This window comes from Cibotium barometz, chromosome 15 (genome assembly GCF_041138505.1).
Source record: "Cibotium barometz isolate CiBa-2024 chromosome 15, ASM4113850v1, whole genome shotgun sequence".
NCBI classification, from domain to species: Eukaryota; Viridiplantae; Streptophyta; class Polypodiopsida; order Cyatheales; family Cibotiaceae; genus Cibotium; species Cibotium barometz.
In genome coordinates this window covers 25,649,942-25,672,582 of record NC_141060.1, presented here as the reverse complement: position 1 = coordinate 25,672,582, position 22,641 = coordinate 25,649,942, and positions in this window count along the sequence as shown.

Below are 22,641 nucleotides of genomic sequence, written 5' to 3'. Positions count from 1 at the left end.
AAGCAACAGCTGGCAGCTATTGGCAAAAAGGTAGAAGATGATGAAGCATTAGCTGTACTTTTGAAGAGTGTAGACAAAGGAGATTATGAAAACATTGTAGCAACACTAAAGAATGTACCTGAACTGAAGATACACGAGATAGAAGCAGCTCTACTAGAGCAAGAGAGCAGAGGCAAAGAGAAGAAAGGGCTCGACTCAACAACAGGAGAGGAAAAAGCATTCTTCACCTGAGGAGGATTCTCTCGAGGACGAGGACGAGGAAGAGGCAGAGTAGGAGGGAGGACCTTCACTTGCCACAAATGTGGAAAGCCAGGACACATGGCGAGAGACTGCTACAGCAAACCCAGTGAAGAAGGAACGACATCGGCAAACTTCATGGAGGCTCCAAGAGAAGTGGAGTCGGATCATCTTTTCTGAGAGAGAGAGAGAGAGAGAGAGAACCCACAACCCAATGTAACCTGCCCCAACAAAGTAAAACCACCTCTGAGCCACCGATGATGTAGGCCAAGTGGTAGATGTATGTGTGAGCACTTTAGTCAAGGTCACGGGCACTTATAGTAGCCTTGGACACATAGAGAGAGAGAGTGTCAAGGACTATGGAGTTTAGGGACTTGAGGCACTGGTCGCAGACTATCAAGTAAGAGGGAAACTTGATACAGGGTCCAGGTGTGCTAGGATTATTCACTTGAGGGGAGGTGTTGAAATATACAAGTGAAAAGGGTGTGTGTGGGAACAAGCTCTTGGATAGAGGCTGTAAAAGAGGAGATGTAATTGTGAAAGAACCTGTGAAAAGGTTAGAAGAATCTACTGGGAGAGAATAATGGGTAGCATGAGGGAATTTAGGAGTGTGGAGATATTCTGGGAGATAATCAGGGAAAAGAGAAGAGGTGGAGAGAATCAGGCAAAAGGTGGAGATATTCTGGGAGTGAATCATGGAGAAATCAATGGGATTTGATGCTTGATGTAAACTCTATAAATTGAGGCATAGCCCTAATGAGAATTTGCTGGTTTTTGAGTATCCATGCCTACATTAATCTATCTGCTAATTATTCACTAATTACGTCTTAATCACTTGCTAATCACTTTGTTAATTATGTTGATTCTAGTGTTTGATCCACCTTAGCTCATCATTATGCTCAAATTTCAACACTTCCCCAGCCACATCATGTCAATTTTGGATCAATATGAGTACCTATATTGTGCAGTTCCAAAATCGAAATTGTCTGTTGAATCTTCCCATAGAACTAATGCCATATTTTAGCGAGGAAGCACTCCTTCCTCTACCACCTTCTCCAGAGGCCGGTTTTTGTGAAGGGTTGTCCCTGCATCATCCTCAAGAAATTGATACCATCTTTTCAGCAGACGTGGACACAGATCCACCACCAGCGCAAGGGTAAGCTCAGTGACTCCACAATAAGATCAACAAGCCAGGGCACTTTTCTCCCATTGGGCTTTTCCCCTTGGCTATATTCGGTGATTGGCACCAATAACAAATTTTATTCCTTTCTTTTCTTTTCTTGTTTGTTAATAAACATTTTGCAGAGATCTCAGCTAAACAAGAGCATACAAACACGCCCCAACAGTCCACCTACCGTGCACACAAATTAGGAAGGGGGGAGACATGCAACGCCTACAAAAAGCAAAGAGAAGCAATCTACACAACATCAACAACGGGCACTACAATAGGTGTATTCAAATCATAATCTTTTGTTCTTTATGTGCTTTTAACTTTTGGATACATTGTTTGCATGTTCACACACAGTTGGTTGGTTTAAGTTTTAGATTAGTTGTTAAAACGTGGTGAGTAATTTCTAGATTCTTAGAGGACTTAGTAGAAGGTATTTCTATTTGAAGACAGTGTAGGATATATACCAATGGAGTATGCCAAGTTCTTATGCTCTCAAGGTATATTAAAATATCGTGAATATAGATACTTTTCTTTCCTCACTAAGATTTACAACAATACTTTTGCTAGTCTCACGATCCTTTTCACGCAGCTATCTCTTAGGTATGGGCTAGGTGCTAGGATTAATAAAGAAATTCATGAAAAAATATGCCCTAAAGAATATATACAAGTGAATCGAGACATGACGTGTCTACAGCCATGTGGAATGCTTGGTAGGACCTGGGGTTGTCTTAGCACCATGGAGCCGATGCCTTGGTTTCCATGGGGTAAACACTAACGTCTAAAAGCTTCAGAAGAAGACCTTCAAGGAATCTATCGCCTTGATAGATGTTGGTAGGACTCTGGGGTACATTATGGGCCCTCGAGACCGATGCCCTCATCTTCATGGGGTACTCCTGACAAAAAGAAAGAAAAGGGTCTGTCCCCTTTGAGATACTTAGCAGCCTTTAGATTCTCTTGGCGGAGGTCTCTTGGCCATTGCTTGGGTCTCATTGGGATGGAACCTTCATCTTTATCATATTTTACACACACACCTCAAAAAAAAAAGGAGAAAAGAAGAAGAGGTCCAATCACCTTTGCTCATATTTAGGAGTAGGTTTGCCACTTAGGAATAACTTAAATACTTGTAGGACATTGAGACTGCGGTCATAACCTGTGGTGTGCAAGCACACTTGCCTTTGCATAGCACTATCTACCACTTAGTCTCACTTTGACTAGTCTTTACTCACCTATTTTAGTACTCTTTAAAACTCTAATCAGCCTTTCACTTGTATGCTCATGTGTGAAATTGTCATTGCTGGTTTTTTATTTCCTTTTCTTTTCTTTTTTTTAATAAAAGGCTTTACTTGTATCCATTGTTTTTTGCAGCTCTTGCTTCTACTGCGCTCGAGGACGTGCGCAAAATAGGAAGGGGGGAGTGTTGCATACGAGTGAAGATCAATGCAAGGATGCAACAAAAAGATACTTAGGGCTCTTGTAAAGAGTTCCAAGTTGTAGATGAGTGTGGGAGTGGGCTTGACAATAATCCCACATGGGAACTTTTGGGAGTTTTAGAGTTTTTGTATAAAAAGTGGCTCATTTGAGAGCTTATTGACACATTGGGCAAACTCATGTTTGAGCTCTCTTGAGACTAGCTCTCCCTCTTTTCCCATAGAGGTGCAAGCTCTTCTCTCTCCCCATCTACATTGTTGTAAGTTCTATTTTTGTTAATTTAATGCAATGAGTGGATGTTTGTCTCTCTTCTCATGTCAATTCTCTAGTGTGCATGTTTCGTGTTGATGGCTTCAAGGTTTATGTGCATGTTAGGATAATGAGTGTTTGAGAATGAAGAATGCTATGATCTTGTGTATGCAATAGCTAAGCTTTCTTCTTGTTTGGATGCATGGATGAGTGGGATGTGGAGTTGAGTGAGCAATAGCAAGATTGAGCTTGTGTGTGTGTTAAGTCTATGTCAATAGTAGTAGTATTCTTAGCATTCTCTCCATCAATTGGATAAGCTTTTGTGCACCGATACAGGTTGAATCCCTAGCTCCGAAAGGGATGCAAATCCCATTGGATTGAGCTACATGTGGATCATACTACTCTTGCTACAAGTGAGAGAGTTTTCCTTCTCTCCAAGGCACTTTACATATTTCCCTATTTGCTTTTCAACCATAACTCTGAAATTCTGAAAGTGAGTGAACACCTCACCCTTCTCCTTCATGAAGTATACCCACACTTTCCTTGTGTGGTCATCAATAAATGTCACATAATACCTACAGCCTCCCATAGACATGGTCTTCGTAGGACCCTGGGATAAATCTGAATGCATAACATCTAGAGCATTTCTGCTCACATTTTTGTTACGTGGAAATACATGCTTTGTTTGCTTTCCAAATTGGCATGCTTCACATATTTTCTGCATACCTTCAACTTTAAACTTTGGTAGTCCTGTCACAATTCCTTTAGTCTACATAGACTTCATTCTCTGCAAATTCACATGTCCAATTCTTTTATGCCAAATGTCTGTGTCTGCAACAATTCCTGAACCATTTGCAAACATTGCAGCACTCACTTCAGGCATGTTTACATTTAATGTAAACATTATGCCCACTCTGTTGCTTTTGCAACCAACCTGCACTTGTCTTTAAAGTCTTCAACATAACAACCATCACGGTTAAACCGAACCTGCAAACCCTGCTCAATCATCTAGCTAACTCAAACCAGATTCTTTTTATGTTCGGAACATGAAGTACATCTACAAGGTACTTCAATTTGCCATCCTGCATAGACAATGGCACATCTCCAACATGGGCAATTGGATGAGTCTACAGTGTCATCCCCTGTTTCCACAAAACCTGGTCTTTCAAGGTTTTTCATCTCCTTGAACCACTCCCCATGACTTGTCATGTGGTTCGAAGCACGTGAATCAACGTACCATACATCATCTTTATGTGCTGCTTCAACATTTTCAGACACGGCATTAACGACATGCTGCATAGTTCATTATCCTCATTGTTTCTGCTCGAGGATGCATAGTTGTTTTGCTCTGCAATTTCTCATTTTTCATGTAAGCCTGCTTCTTATAACAATCTGCCTGCACATGTCCAGGCTTACTACAATAAAAGCATCCACGTGTATCATTATACTGCCTTTACCAATTTCCACGACCTCTTTGACTCCCCCTGCCTCTCTGAATTGGCCTCTTCCACTTGCGTGTTGTTGTTATTGTGAATTCTAGGACTATTGTTGTTGTTGCTGCTTGGCCATAATTCTGATTACCTATTCGGCCACCCTTGGCCGCATCCACGGCCTCCTCTACGTCCTCTTCCTAAACTTGTGTAGAAGGCCTATTGCTCTGAATTGTTTTTGTTTTGTGAAGGCTGTTGGTCTTCACCCAAGCTCTTCTCTTCTATAATCAACATAGATACCAAATCTGTGAAATTGGAAATGTTTTCTCGAGTCTGAATAGACGTCTTGAACTCCTTGTATTGTGGCTCGAGAGACCACATAGACAAACTTCCATATTATCATCATCATCTACTGAAACGCCAATAGATGCAAGGGATTCCATAATACCCTTTATCTTCAATGCAGTCATTCCACAGACATACTCTTTTTCTCCACAGTATGAAGTTCATTCTTCAATTGTATCTTTCGTGCCTTGGTATTCGTTTCATAGAGTTTTACCAAGGTGTCCCTCGCCTCCTTGGGGGACTTAGCATCCTGTATGTGCCCAATCATGGTGTCCTCTATACTGATAGAGAGCCAATACATAACTTTTATGGCTCCTTGGTTCCAATCCTTGAACTCTTTCACATCTGCAGTAGTCGGATTGATCTCCGGTATCTCCGGTGCCTCTTTATGCTCACCTTCTATATAGTTCCAGTAACCCTTTCCCATCAAGAAATTTGTTAGCCTGAACCTCCAAGCATGGAAGTTGTTCTTATCAAGCTTCTCATCAGCAACAATATGGTTTATGCCATCATTTGACATCTTGCCAGACACACAAATTTATCAGAAATAGCACTCTGGTTTGTCCTGCCCCACCACAAACTGCTGTATTTTCTGTAGCGGTACTGTACTACACTCAAATGTCACAACCAGTGACCTCAATGTGCATACATACACCCAATGGCAACTCTTGACCTCCTTGCAGAGCACACACAATGTCTGCACTACCAATCTATCTTCCTGCAGTTTTTAAAACATAGTTTTGCAGAGAATCGATGACTTACCCGTAGTGCTCGAAATCGCCTGCTTTCTGAAAAACGAAGGTCATAACGTGCCCAAAATGCATTTTGGGCCCAAAAAATTTGGTCCGATATGACAAAATAGTTGCCCTATAGCTTTACTCCCGCGAAGAAAGCTCCTCAATCAGAGATCATTTGCCGGTGCCTCCCGTAGAGCTCTCGACAAGGGTATAGTTGCCAACACAAATAGGGAAGAGTAGTTGAAGCTCTTACCCTCATACCGCTTCCTGTGCTTCTCTTGCTTGCAGCTCCCCTTAGCATGAACCAGACTCTGATACCATGAAAAGATGCAGGGGAGAAGAGAGCTTGAGCTCTTGCAACAAGCACACACACACTCACAAAACCCTAAAAGAGAACACACAAGGTGAGAGGCTGAAAATCTTCTTCTTCTTTAGACAACACTCAACACACCATCTACAAAGATAAGAGTACACACATATGAAAAGTACTCAACCAAATACATACTAGTATTCTATATAGTGTGAACCCAACTAAACGAGCTGGTGCTATAACTACATGCCAGTCTCTCTAGAATGCCCGTCACACGGCCTACCATCCCACTGGCCGCATATCACCCATGATCTCACCAACCATGCCAGTGGTGTAAGTGTGGGGCCTATCCCCCTAGGTGGGTCATCAGTGTCCACCGTCTCACTAGATGAGCTCGATATCTCAACACACTTCACATCTCATTCCACATACGCATCCACATCCATTTACATCACCCACTGGCCGCATGTCACCCATGATCTCACCAACTATGCCAGTGGTGTAAGTGTGGGGCCTATCCCCCTAGGTGGGTCATCAGTGTCCACCGTCTCACTAGATGAGCTCGATATCTCAACACACTTCACGTCTCATTCCACATCCGCATCCACATCCATTTACATCACATCACATCTTATCGCATCCACATCCACATCCATTTACATCACATCACATCTTATCACATAACCTCACATCTCATTCTCATCTCATCATTCACATCCATTTACATTACATCACATCTTATCACATAATCTCACATAACCTCACATAACCTCACATCTCATTCTCATCTCATCATTCACATCCACATTCATTTACATCACATTCTTTCACATTTTTATGGGATTTACAAAAATCAATTCTACCCATATTTCTCAATAATGCTCAAAATTTCACTTTTGATATAAATTGAATTATACTAAAAATTTCTCGTTTTCCATTTAATTTCTTGGATCTCAATTATTATGAAAATTTCTCTTTTGGCATTTAATTATTTGCATTTCAATTGTCATGGAAATTCCTCTTTTATCATAAAATAAATTTATCTAAAATTCCTCTTTTCTTTCATAAAAATATCCATTATCCAAATATGCTAAGAATTCCACTTTTCCCATTTAAATGATTGAATTCCAAATGTCATGGGAATTCCTCTTTTATCATTTAATTTTTTTAATGCATAAAATATCCATTAATTCCAATATTCTAAGAATTCCACTTTTTCCATTTAAATGATCGAATTCCAAATGTCATGGGAATTCATCGTTTATCATTTAAATTTTTCATGCATAAAATAAATTTATCTAAAATAAAATATCCATTAATTCTAATATTTTAAGAATTCTACTTTTTCCATTTAAATGATTGAATTCCAAATGTCATGGGAATTTCTCTTTTATCATTTAAACAAAATTATCATAATTTTCTCTTTTTCTAATTATTTAATTATGCATAAACCTTAAAAATTAAATTTCCATTGAATGTGATGAAAATCATTCTTTTAGCATAGGATAACCAATCCTAGAATATGGTAGGAAGTCCTCTTTTTACATTATGCATAAGAATGAATTATGTATCAGTTTTTTAAAAATTTTGCCATAGCTCCGCTGCTATTTTACTGATAATTTTTAATATTTTTGAAAAAAATAAACTTAGTAATATATTTATGAGAGTATAACTATCTTCTAAACTTAAATCCAATTTATGGATTTAAATCATAAGATTATCATAATTTTAGAAGCATACAAGTATAAAAAGCCACTTTCTTAACCTCTAGCTTCACAAGCCTAGAGTTTGATTTGTGAATTGAGAATTTATCAACGAGAAGCATCATTTGAATAGAGAATTGGTCATAGGAATGACCATTCTTTTGGGGAGAGAGAGATATACATAAAAATATCCTAAATTAAGCATAAAGATAAACTATTCTTAATTATTCATTACAACTCTTAAGAAAAGCTTGATTTGTATTATAAATACTTAAATAGAAACTTCTCAAACTTGAGAGGAGTTAAGAAGTGAAAACATTGAGAATAGTAGAGAAAAACCATAAAATTACACTTTACTTCTTGTTTTTGCTTGTTTTCCCAACCAATCAACTGGTTAGTATGTTGAGAAGAAAGCTTCAAGGAAGGTTGAAGTGAGAGAGAAGCTCCAATCTCTCCAAAATTAGAGGATTTTTAAGGGATAATAGAAAATATCATTATTTTAATGTAATACTGGCATGGTATAGTTCACAGATTTTTTTACAAAAGACTAAGGATCTATTTATAGGTGAGGGAGGCCTCTAACCAAGTCCAACTAGGTTCTAGAATTTTCCAGGTTCAATTTGTTGGCTGAATTTGGACAAGATTTGGCTTCCTCTTTTGATTTGGTTTGATCCAGGAGAGATAAAAATATCACAATTTTATTGAATTAAAAACTCCACCACATGTGTGAAATAGGCGCCTCCTTGAAGTCTCCCCCCCTCCTTGCCAAGGTGTAAAAAATGTATCATTATACCAAAATATCTCATTTTTTTAGTAATATCTCATAGTTTTTAACTAATAAACCTTGTACGCAGTCAACTCTTCATCTCATGTGGGTATTTACTCATTTTTGGGTATTTTCTTTTATTCATTGGATTTATCTCCTCCCCACACTTGGATTAATCCTATTGACCCATAGAAACCTTAATTGGACCATAATCCAAAAATTTCTGAAAATCTTGACCCTTAGGCTAAGGTCCTTTATACATATTTTCAATTAATTCCAAATGTACATTGGAAAGTTCTTTTTAAATTTTTGTTTTAGGGAAAACCATTTTAGACACTAGGAGGATTTTTATATTCAAAAATATCTCAATTTTGGATTACCTCTCTCTATACATTTTCTCTCTCCAGGCCAAAACAAGATCTTTCTTTTATTTCAAAGAGGGAAAATAATTTCAAAAACAGAAGGGGAGGTTCTTACACCTTTACACCTCAAAAGCTGGAGAGAGAAATCTTACATCCTACCTCACTTAAAAAACGCGAGATGTCCTCATCTCACAGGTGGAGTATGATCTCTTTCATCATCTTCTTCTTCTTCAATCGCTTCCAGTGTTACTGCCTTGGAAGTGGACGGCCCATTTGGGAACATCTCTCTTTGACTTCCCCTATTCTGAGAAGGAGGTCTTGCATTACTTTGGATTGAAATTGCGGGTTGGTTAGAGGGTCTACCTCTGGGATTTCCCTGATTTTGGTAGAAAGGAACTTGATTACTCTGGAAGGAAGGAGCTGAAGTCTGGAACCTTGGTCCCTGATTTCCCTGCCCCAAAAACCTTGATCCAAAAGGAGTTGGGCAATCCATATACGATCTCCAAATCCTTGACAGTTATAGCATTTCACTCCCTTGTTCACACTCCCTTGTTCAAGGGTGGAACTTCTGAAATTGAATTCTAGGGGATTGAGTTTCGGGAGAAGGACCTTTCTTCGATTCTGGAACTCTCCATAACCTCAGCTTGACCTTGTTGTCTCTTAGGTAGTGGAAGGTTGGAATCACCTTCTGGAGCTAGAAATCTTTTGAAAGATGATGGTGTTGGCTTTGGCAGGACCCTAACATCAAAGGCCTTGAAAAAATCCTTTTCCATCCGCACTGCTTCAGCCATGGAAACTAGCTTGGCATTCTTCACTAGGACAAATGTTCGTTCAGTCCTCCCTAAATGAACTTGGCCATTAGCTGTTCTTCATCCAGCGGTGGCGAATATTTGAGGAGGAGAGTAAATGCTTGGTGATATACTTCAATAGTTCTGCTCCCCTGGGTTAACTCTAAGAATTCGTTCATCTTGGTTCCCAAAAAGCCGAGAGGATAGAATCTCTTCCTTAAACACCATATTAGTGAATTTGGGAATTTCCCAATTTCCATTTTTGAATACTTAAAAAAGGGGACATGGATAACATGTTTGTAAGTTTCTCAAAACCCTATCATATGACCTATCGTTGGAAAGCACTTGAAAAATAGAATCTAAAGAGCTATAAAGCGCTCATTTTGGATTAGTGGTGTTCAAGTTATGGTTAATCCAAACTTTTGACCACGTGTCCCAAACTTGTGGGAAATTCCCATATTCCCCAATATGGTGTTCTTAGGTAAATTTTGAGATCATTCCATGTCTGGGTGTTTCGATCCAGACGGTTTGTCTCTCGTAGTGGTTTCTCCATGCCACTTTGGTTGTTTCTAGTATCTTCAGTCTTGTAAGAGCCATTTTACTCTTCTCATTGTACCCGGTGACATCGAAGAACTCTTCCATTGCTTCAATCCACTTCTCCATAGCCTCGTCACAGTTTTCCCCTTCACCCTTGAAAGGTCCAGGCTACGATCTATGAAGAGTTTTATGAACATCCAAGTCGAGCTCTTCCTCATCGAGTTGGGGGTTATCATTCCTACCACGACGACCTCGATCCATGATCCTATCAATACGAAAATTCTTGTTAAGTCCCTTTATTTATAATTCAAATCTGACTTTAGATCCAACTGATTTTGGGGTTCTTTAGATTGGTGACCCCCCCACAGAATCATGGGATAAAGATCCCTTCTAACAGAAGAACATACAGAACTCATTGTCAGAGAATAATTTATTCATATTCTTAACATAGTAATGGTCCATTAGACCGACAATTCCATCTGAACATCCCTCCACACACGAGAATTTCAGTTATGGAGGTTCTCATTTGTCATCCCTTAATTAGAGTCACTAGGTCAAGGTCAATAGTAGCAATTTGTCAGCACAATCCACTAATCTCCTAGTGATTTACTGAAGTCATTATTGCCATTCTAGTTATTAACATTATCGTCATTCTAGTTATTAACATTATCTGAGATTCATTTTGTTCATCCTCATTATGGTTTTGTTCAACTTATCGTCTTTCAACCAAAATTCAGGAATCATCATTTTTCAATCAGAACCCAAATCAACTCATCAATTCTCAACCAAAATTCTAAAATCATATCAACCAACATTCAAATTCATCCTTTGGATAGCATTTGTGCTTATAATTTCAAGGTCTTAGATTTACTTGTATATACTGTCAGTAAAGTAGTTATACCCTCGGTATATATATGGATAGTCACGGTTCTTGGAATTATAAGGTAAATACCATCATGTCTACGCCTCAAGCAAGTTAGGGATTCTATACAATTGCGGTACTTCCATCATCTGAAGACCCAATTACCTATTTATGAATTTAGAATAGCTTGATGAGAGATCAATGATGCTCATTAAGAAAATATTGATTAAAGAAAAAGGGTTTTGTGGAATCAATCTCGAACCGAGAATTCTACTTGCATAGAACCTCTGTTTTCTTTTTTACGCCAGAATGCTAGAGGAAGCATTTGGTATGTGTTTAACTAAGGAGAGACTCATTGTAACAGCTCACGGCGGGGAGGACGTCGCTCACGGTGGCGACAAAGCCTGTTGAGGTCTTGACCAGTCTCGGTATGGTTAAAATGGTGCACTTTCAGTACGATGGGCAAGGATCGACGAGACTAAAGTGCTAGGACACCTAAGTAGGATCCTAGAGGGTTCTGACGAGGTGATGCACGGGTTTGCGGTTGCTAGGACACACCCATGCGTACGTCGAGGAAGATATGGATGAACCGAAAGAATGACTTTTATGAATGAAATTTTGATATTGGATCTCATTGGTTGATCAGATGGTCTTCAACGGAGAGTTCAGATGATATATTTTATAAAAAAATGGACTCAATATTTTGGAGGATTATGATCAGTAATACTATGATTTCATTGAAAGATTGTTTTAAAGACAACCAAATCTGTTAAAATGGCAATTTCATATTGGGTGTGTAAGTGGTATGACTACCTTGAATTTTTCTTGAAACGTCGGCTAGGGGGCCTGGGAACTCTTTTCCTCGGTACCTGGGCGAAACATAACCAATTTTTTTTAAAGGAATCCCACCAATACAGTGGTTGGGCGGTTGGCTAACCCATGGGCTAGATCGAGGGATTTCTGCGATATAAATAGTTACGATTAAGTTACGTTAGTTAGATTAAGTCCTAGGAAGACCCTTGTTCTATGGGAGGGAATCAGTGGTGGCTGTGCCTCATTAAAGGAGGAAAAAAGCGGTGATTCTATGGACCAAGTGCAAGTCTCTTCTTTGATCTGACCATGTGACTTTTGGGTTCGGTCGGATTAGTTTGGATAGTTAAGACTTTTGGGTTCGGTCGAATTAGTTTGGATAGTTAAGACTTTGACTCGTTAGATCAATTCTCTAATTTTTAGATGATTTCTTTGTGGAATCGCCCGTGCCTTCTGGGTGAGGGAAGTTTTTTCGAGTTTTCAGTTTTGAAGGAACCGTTGGGCTAGTCTCTGGTTCGGATATCTGTGGGCGAGGCCCCCAGATAGTTAAGACTTTGACTCGTTAGATCAATTCTCTAATTTTTAGATGATTTCTTTGTGGAATCACCCGTGCCTTCCGGGTGAGGGAAGTTTTTTCGAGTTTTCAGTTTTGAAGGAACTGTTGGGCTAGTCTCTGGTTCGGATATCTGTGGGCGAGGCCCCTCGAGTGTGGATCCCTGCCCTGCACGACGAGAGACTGATGCTGCTTCCGCCACGCCAGCATCCTCGGAGGGGGCATCGCGAAGGGGGCGGGGGTCTCACAGCTGGTATTAGAGCTTTGTTGAAAGCCAATAAGGAAAAATGAATTCTTATCAAAAATTTATAATAAAAACTCAGAAAGAGCATTACCGTATTGTATGTTCACTCCTTAAGCTTCATTAATGAAGATTTTTAATCAAAGAATTTGGTTTTATAGATGGAATTTCCACACTTATCCGGTATTTTCGATCTCACCCAGTCCACAAGATATGACTACTTTCACCTTCGAGCATCTCATCTCTTCCTTTCAAACACTGGGAAGTTCTTCCAACCTTTCACCTTCAAAGAGACATCAAGGTCCCAACCAGAATCTAGAGACTGGAAGTTTTAGGAATGAAGGAAGACCTTTTCCTCGAAGCTCTTTCTCTCGAGAACTCCGTCTCTTTCAAGAATGCAGAGGGAAGAGCTTCGAATTATTGAGAATAGGTGTTTCGGATGTCAGGGGTTTGGTCACCAGCTCAAGGATTGCCCATCTCCTTATGCGGGCCAAGGAAGCCAGGGTCCTAGAATTCAGAGACAGACTCCTTCGTATTAGTCCAATCAGGGTCCCCCATGCCAAAATCAGGGCAACCCCAGAAGAGTGCCAGCTCTCAGAGCCTGCAGCCTCCATGCAAAGCAATCTCCAAACTCCCTCCTAGAATTAGGGCAGCCAAAGAGAGAGAGTTCCACCTCAGACTAATGCAGCAGCTAGAGCCGTCACTATAGCTGAGGAAGTGGAGGAAGAAAAAGTACAGATCTATGCTGCAATTGAGCATCAGGGAAATAATCATCAATTTTCAGTCCTCCAGACTCCAGAAGAGTACCAGGGTAAGCAATTCAAGCTTTTGGTTGATTCAGGTAGTACTCATTCTTTTATTTTCCCAGGATGTCTGTGTAAGTTAGTCCTAAATAAAAAATTAAGGAAACCTATGTAAGTGGAATTAGCTAGTGGAAAGATTCTTTTCACACACCTTGAGACAGACCTTATTCAGTTTAATCTAGATGGGAACGTAACAGAGTGCCAGTTCAGAGTCCTACCCTTGGGAATCTATGATGGGAACGTAATAGAGTGCCAGTTCAGAGTCCTACCCTTGGGAATCTATGATAGAATCCTTGGAATGGATTGGCTCCATATAAGAATCAGGTTGACATTCATTGTCACAATGGAACCATCTCTTTCCTTGACCTTCACAGGAATAAAGCTCAAGGAACTGGAATTTTCGGATCCCCAGTGCTACAATTAGTCAAGGCTTCTAAATTATTAAAAGGGCTTAGAAAGAGGCAAGCTGTTTATGTCGTTAAGATGAATCTGGTAGACATAAAATGCAAGGCTAAAGAACCATAGTGGTTAAGTGAGTATGCATATGTGTTCCCTGAAGAGCTAACTGAGATGCCTCTGACTCGCGAAGTAGATCGTGAGATCAAGTTAACCCCCGAGTAGCCCATTCTGCATACAAAATGCTAGTTCCTGAAGGCAACTTAAGGAGCAGTTAAGACAATTGTTAGAGCAAGGATTTGTCAAACTGAGTTTCTCACCTTGGGATGTGTCCGTTCTCTTTTAAAAGAAGAAAGATGGAACGTTAAGAGTTTGTATTGACTACAGAGGATTGAATCAATTAATAATTAAAAATAAGTATCCTATCTCCCCTAGGATTGATGAAATTCTGGATCGGTTAAGTGGGACCCAAATATTCACAAAGATAGATCTCAAATTCAGGTACTACGAGATTAGAATCAAGAAACAGGGCATCCCGAAGACATCATTCAATACTCGCTATGGGCATTATGAGTTCACAGTCATGCCGTTTGGATTGAATAAATGCCTCGGAAATGTTTAATCATCTTATGCAAGATATTCTCAAAGAATACTTGAATGATTTTGTTCTTGTCTTCTTTGATGATATCTTGGTATACTCAAAGAATGCTACAGATCATGAAGATCATGTGCGCAAGGTCCTAGAAATCCTAAGGAAGCACCAACTCTTTGTAAAAAAGAGCAAGTGTTCTTTTTCTGTTATGACCAGGTGGAATACTTGGGATTCATAGTGTCTAAAGATGGGATTTCTCCAGACCCCGCAAAGATTCAAGCAATCATAGATTGGCCGAAATCTAAGATGGTAAAGGAAGTCAGAGGATTCCTAGGATTCACTAGATGCTATAGGATCTTTATACCCAGGTATGCTTAGATAGCATCCCCTTTAACTAACCTTCTCAAGAAGAGTAACCTATTTCAGTGGACTACAATGTGTCAGAGTGCCTTTGATAAGATAAAGATAGCCTTAGTAACCAACCCTATCCTTAAATTGCTAGATTTTACGAAACCTTTTAGGTAGTTACTGCCAGTGGGTTTGCCTTAGGCGATGCTCTTATGCAGGAAGGTCATGCAGTGGCCTATGAATTCAGAATATGAATTCAGAAAGGTCAGAACACACATGAGAGAAATTATACTGTCCATGACTTGGAGTTACTTTTAGTAGTTTATGCTCTGAAGTTGTGGGGACATTATCTTTTGGGACAGAGGTTCACCTTGATGACATATCATCAAAGTCTGAGTGGATCTTTACCCAAAGGGATCTCAACATGCGTCAAAGGAGATGGATGCAAACCTTGCAGGAATTCGATTTTGAAATCAAGTATCGGCCAGGGAAAGAAAATGTGGTGGCAGATGCGCTCAGCAGAAAAGCCTCCTTGCTTGCAATTATAGTGGTGTCAAATCCATTAATCAGTGAAAGCAAGGGAGAGAATCATGCAGGACAAATTCTTTGCCCCAATTGTTACCCTTCTAATGCAGGAAAGCAAGACTACTGAGGAAACGAGTCAAGTTCTTGGGTATAATTTGGATGAAGGATGAATGCACTATAATAATCGGCTATGCATTCCCAACAATGATGAGGGAATAAAGGGAAGGATTTAGAGAGAAGCCCATGAGTGATAGCCTGATGGTTGGACATCTAGGGTTTATAAAAACCTATATGTGAAGAAAAGCTTCTTCTATGGCCAGGACTCAAAAAGGATGTACTTGATCATGTGCGACAATGCTTAATGTGTTAGAGAATCAAGGCAGAGAGAGTCAAGATGCCAGGGAAACTACAGCCTCTAGATATTTCACAAATGAAGTGGGAATGTATCAGTATGGATTTTGTCACTAGATTACCTTCAGTGCAATCAGGTTACAACTCCATTTTTGTGGTAGTTTTGACAGACTAACCAAAGTTGCCCATTTGATTCCAGTGAAAGCAACATACACTACAATGGATGTTGCCAGAGTTTTCCTTAAATAAATCTTCATATTGCATGGCTTACACAGGAGGATAGCAAAAGACAGAGATCCCAAGTTCACATCAAAATTTTGGACTGCATTCTTTGAAGCAATAGGAACTTTCTTGGATCTAAGTACAACCTATCACCGCAAAACAGATGGCCAGACTGAAAGAGTGAATGAGGTAATAGAAGATATTCTTCGGTCATGCTGTGGGGCCGGGAACCCAAGAAATGGTTAAGCCATTTGCATCTAGTTGAATTTGCTTACAATGCTTCTTATCATTGAAGCATTGGGATGAGCCCTTTCAAAGCTCTGTATTTTTAAGCCCTTTCAACTAGATGCAAATGGTTAAGCCATTTGCATCTAGTTGAATTTGCTTACAATGCTTCTTATCATTGAAGCATTGGGATGAGCCCTTTCAAAGCTCTGTATGGACAAGATTGCCTTACACCATTGACTTGGTCCGACCCATTGATCAAAGTCGTGATGTCTAGAGACAAATGCTTGATGACATGGACCAGCAAATGCAATCAATCTGTAAAGATATTAAGGCAGCCCAAGTTAGGTAAAAGCAGTATGCAGATAAGAAGAGATCAAAGAGAGTTTGAAGAATCAGTTAAGGTCTTCATTCGCATACAATCAAAAAGAAGTTCCTTATCTTTAGGGAAGTACAAGAATCTCTCTCCCAAATACTATGAACCATATGTTGTTATAAAGAAAGTAGGTGATCTAGCTTATAAACTTCTTCTGCCTCCCCATCTCAAGGTACAAACTGTATTCCATGTCAGTTTGCTTAAGAAATATGTACCCAACCTAAGTCACGTGCATCATTGATGAACAATTGATTTCTCAACTCAAGGCCAGATGGTACTCCAACCTCCTGAAGAAATCCTTGACGTTCGGGAGAAAGTTCTCAGGAGCAGAGTCCTTAGAGAGTTTTTAGTCAAGTGGAAGTTCTTCCCTCTGGGAGAAAGAAGAAGAGATGGAAAAAGATTACCCCACTTTGCGAGATGAGGACATCTCACGTTTTTCAAGTGGGAGAGGATGTAAGATTTCTCCTCAAGTCTGAATAATGAAAAAACTCTACCTCAATCCCCTGTAATCATTTCCTATTTCAGAATGCAAGAAAATATTATTTTTTCTTGTTTTTGCCTAGAGAGAAGAAAAATTCTAGAGAGAGGTAATTCAATATTGAGATATTTTTAGATATAAAAATTCTCATAATATCTAAAATATATTTCCTTGAAGCAAAAGTTCAAAATTAATTCTCCAAGGTGCATTAGGAATCAATTAAAAATGATATAAGGAACCTTAGCCTAAGGATCTAGATTTTCAAAAATTTTTGGATTATGGTCCAATTAAGGTTTCTATGGGCCAATAGGACTAATCCAAGTGTTGGGATGAGATAAATCCAATGAATAAAAGAAAATACCTAAAAATGAGTAAATTCTCACATAAGATGAAGAGTTGACTGAGTACAAGGTTTATTGGTTAAAAATTAAGAGATATTACAGAAAAATGATATATTTTGGAGAAATGATGAATTTTTGACACCTTAGTAATAAGGAAGGGGGGAACTTTGAGGTAAGCCTTTTGCCACTCATTCTATAAACAATATAGTTCTTATACCCTCTAGTGTTCAAGTATGTCCAAAGAGATTGTAGCACATTCTTATGGTTCCATTCATTTGTTGAGAATAGTTTCTTATGGTTCTACTACCTTTTTTTTCCTTGGAGCAAGCAATTAAAGGTATTACTTGTTTTATTATAATCCTGGATTCTAGATTAGTGCTATTTATACAAGAAGATTTTTGTGTTTTGTATCTTCATATTTTTTTATGTTCTTTAGGCTTCTTTCCATCACGGTTTTTTTCATTCGGGTTGGTATTTGATCCCCCTTCCTTAGTTATACATTTTATATAGGAAAATCAAGAACAACTACTTATCTGATTTTCTTTTTATCTAGGTATCCTATTTAGGTACGTAGATGTGAAAAACACCTTCATAGTAGCCTTGAGATGGTAGTACCATTTTATTGGCACTCAACAGTACTTAATACACCTTGAGTTATTCTTCTTAAAGGGTGCGGTTAATGTTTATGGTTGGTTTTATAGGTTTGGTCCTCGATATTGTGGCTTGCTATATTCAGTACTATTTTTTCTCTAGTTTAAGATGACTTCTTGTTTTTGTATCCACATCTTCTTTTCTCATTCTAGTCCCCTTTAGATTGAATGTGAGGTCCCTGCCCCCTCCGTGGTGCACCTGCCGGTGGAAGCGGCGTCGGCCTCCCGCGTGGGGTGGGGAATCCACACTCGGGGCCTCACCTGCGGATGTCCGAGATGAGAGGCTAGCTAGAGGGGTCCCTTCAAGACCATGCCTGAAAGACTCCCCTCGCCCGGAAGGCACGGGCAATTCCACCTCCATGGGAAAAATCTTCTAATGGGAGAATTACTCTAACGAATCAAAGTCTTAACTAGTTAAACTGATTTGACCGAATCTGAAGTCACATAGTGAGATCAAGAAGAGACTTGCACTTGGTCCATGGAATCACCGCTTTTTTCCTCATTTATGAGGCACAACCACTGATCCCCTTCCACAAAACAAGGTCTTCTCAGGATTTAAACTAATTAATGTAAATAATCATATCTAGTTGTTTCTCAGGAATCCTTTGATCCAGCCATTCGGCCCATGGGTTAGCCAACCACCCCCGCCGACCACTGTATTGGTGGGATTCCTTTATAAAGATTTGGTTGTGTTTTGCCCGGGTACCAAGCAAAAGAGTTCCCAGGCCTCCTAGCCGGCGATTCATGCAAAAATTAAGATAGGCATACCACGTCCACACCCAATATGAAATTACCATTTATAACAGATTTGACTAGCTTTAAAACAATCCTTCAATAGAAATCATAATATTTCTAATCATCATTTTTTCAAATTTCGAGTCCATTGTATTACAATAATATGCTATGGACTCTCCGTTTTGAAGACCAGCTGGCTAACCCAACGAGATCCAGTATCAAAATTTGGTTCCCAACAATCTTTCTTTTTAGTCCATCCGAATTCTTCCTCGATGTACGTATGGGTGTCCTAACAATTGTGAGCCCATGCATCGCCTAGTCAGAACCCTCTAGGATCCTCTTTAGGTGTCCTAGCACTTCACTCAGGAACCGCTTCGTTGGTCCTCGCCCATCATTTACCGGAAGCACACCATTTTAACTATACCGAGGCTGGTCAAGACCTCGGCAAGCTTTGCCGTGAGCGACGTCCCTTGACGACTCCCCGCCGCCGCCGGGGACTGTTTCAACGAACCTCCTCTTAGAAAAACATAAGCCAAATGCTTCCTCCAACATTCTGGCATAAAACAGTCCTTTGAATAATAAAAAAATAGAGGTTTTAATGCAAGTAAGATTCTAGTTTGAGATTGGTTCCAAAAACCCTTTTGCATAATTCCCAGTTTCATAATGAGGATCCTTGATCTCTCATCAAGGTAATCTACCCATCATTCACTGTGATTGTCCAACTAGATTCTTGGTGAGTTCGTTCGGGAAAAACTAGCTTAGTTCCAGTAGTCTATTCTTTGTGATTCGAAACTGGAATTGGTCTCACGAAGTTTTTACTTGAGATGGACAAGTTGGTTTACTAACCGTCCTTCTCATAGTCTAACCAAATATAAAAATCCTTTATGCATTAATTTATGCATACAATCAATTTTGATGAAAGTAACACTTTTATAATTAAAAAAATTCTTTTATGCAAAAATTCAATTTTGATGAAAGTTACACTTTTATAATAATAAAATCCTCTTCTATGCATCAATTTATGCATAAAAATCATATTGATGAAAGAAACACTTTTATAATTAAAAAATTCTTTTATGCAGCACTTTATGCATAAAAATCAATTTTGATGAAAGTAACACTTTTATAATTAAAAAAATTCTTTATGCATCACTTTATGCATAAAAATCAATATTGATGAAAGTAACACTTTTATAATTAAAAAAATCTTTTATGCATCACTTTATCCTTAAAAATCAATTTTGATGAAAGTAACACTTTTATAATTAAAAAAAGTTCTTTTATGCATCACTTTATGCATAAAAATCAATGTTGATGAAAGTAACACTTTTATAATTAAAAAAAGTTCTTTTATGCATCACTTTATGCATAAAAATCAATATTGATGAAAGTAACACTTTTATAATAAAAAAATTCTTTTATGCATCACTTTATGCATAAAAATCAATATTGATGAAAGTAACACTTTTATAATAAGAAAATTCTTTTATGCATCTTTCCATGCATAGAAATTAAATCTAATGAAAATAACACTTTTATAATATAAATATTTTCCATATGCATCTTTCTATGCATAGAATTTAAATCTAATGAAAATAGTGCTTTTATAAATAAAAATATTTTCAATATGCATCTTTTTATGCATAGAATTTAAATTTAATGAAAATAGCGCTTTTATAATAAAAATATTTCCAATATACATCTTTCTATGCATAGAATTTAAATCTAATGCAAATAACTCTTTTATAATAAAAAATATTTCCAATATGCATCTTTCTATGCATAGAATGAAAATAACACTTTTAGAATACACAAACAGAGGGGATCACTCTTTTTGAATAACATAAAGATAAAACTTATTTTCACAAAATTTGAGAAAAATTTTGCCATAACCTCCTTTGTATGGCTAACCATTTCTAAATTTTTACATTCTAAATCTACTTAGAATTTACCCCAAGATGAATTTAGCACTCTAATCTAATCAATTCTAAACTTTTTAAGAGTAAACAATACGAAAAGTTTAACTCTATTTATTTGATTACACATCTTGGATAAAGAAGGGTTGAATTCACAATGAAGAGAAGGGGGAAGCCTTTCCATCAAGGCATAACATCCAATTTCACATTAAAAAAAGCAAGAAATCAGAAAACCATAGAACATAATTAAAAAAAGTAGAATTTTTAACCTACATGGAGTTTTGTAAGCTTTCCTTTTGCTTGAGGAACTGAGGGTTCTACTCTTACTTGGATCAAGAGTGGCCACCAATTCTTTGTAGAGGAATAAGTGAATTATCAATGAATTCGATGTTTTTGGCTCTGGGGAGGAGTAGAGTAACAGTGCATAAAACACTATTAAGCTTCTACAAAGAGGAAGGCTTCTATTTATAGGAAAAAATGAGCCTCTAACCAAGCAAACTGATTTTAGAATTTTCCAGATCAGCTTGGTTAATTTTTGACCATTTTTGAGTCAGTTTAGTTCACTTTTTGGATCCAGTTTTGAATTAGGAGAGAGGAGAGATGAAATATCTAATTTTATTGATTTAAAATTGAAAAGCAATGATGAGAAAAAGGTGCCTACTTCATGAGGGGGAATCCCTAGCCTGAGGTGTCAAAAAATCAGTTTTTAAACTATTTTCCTTGGTCCTTAGTCCACTCTTCATCTTATGTGAACATTAACTCATTTTTAGGGGGTTTCTCTTTTATTTTTCAATTTATCTCCTTCCTGAATTGGGATTAATCTTATTGGTCCATAGGAACCTTAATCTAAAATTTTGAGAAAATCTGGACCCTTAGGCTAAGGCCTTTTGAACAAATTATGATTTATTTCTAATGCACCTTCTAAAATTCTTTTTGAACTTCTGTTTCCGGGAAATTCATTTTAATAAGAAGAGATATTTTTCCATCCAAAAATATCTAAAAACTAAATAACCTCTCTCTAGAATATTTTCTCTCTCTAAGCCAAATTAGGTAGAAACAAGATCTTTTATTATTCTGAAGAGGGGATTGATTACAAGGGAAGATACTGGACATCTTAAGGGCTGGGGAGAAATCTTACATTCTCTCCCACTTGAAAAACGTGAGATGTCCTCATCTCGGAAACTGGGGGTAATCCCGCAATAGTTCGGCTTCTTTCTCCCAGGTGGCATCTTCAAAAGGATAGAACTTCCATTTGACCAATAATTCTCTCAGAATTATATTCCTAAGAGCCTTCTCTCGAACATCAAGGATTTCTTCAGGTTGGAGTTCCATCTGTCCTTGGGTTGAAGAAGTTAAGATTTCATTCAAGCACATGATTCGGGCTTGGTACATACTTTTTAAGTAGGTTGACATGAAATACATTATGTACTTTGAGATGAGGAGGCAGAAGAAACTCATAGGCTAAGTCACCTACTTTCTTTGTAATCAGATATAGCCCACAATACCTGGGGGATAAATTCTTGTAGAGAACTTCTTTTGGGGCGTACTCGAATGAAGACCATATCTGCTTCTTCGCATTTTCTTTCTGTCCTCTTCTTATCTGCATACTGCTTCTGTCTATCCTGGGCAGCTTTTATATCTTTGCAAATTGACTGCATCTGCTGCTCCATGTCATCAAGCATCTGTCTGGACATCTCGACGACCCTAATCAATGGGTCGGACCAAGTTAACTAAATTAAGCAATCTTGTCCATACAGAGCTTTGAAAGGGCTCATCCCGATACTTCGGTGTGATAAGAAGCATTGTAGGCAAACTCGACTAGGTGCAGATAGCTTAGCCATTTCTTGGGTTCCCTGCCACCCATAGCATGACCGAAGTATATCTTTGATTACTTGGTTTACCCTTTCTGTTTGACCGTCAGTCTCGGGGTGGTAAGCTGTGTGCTGAGATCCAAGAAAGTTCCTAGTGCTTTGAAAAATGCTGTCCAGAATCTGGTAATGTCTCCACAACTTTAGGGCATGGACTACTGAAAGTAGTTCCAGGTTGTGGACAGCATAATTCCTCTCATGCGTTCTGAGTTTTCAGGATTCATAGGCCACTACATGATGAGTGCAACTCACAGGGCAAAACCACTGGCATCAGTTATATTACCTC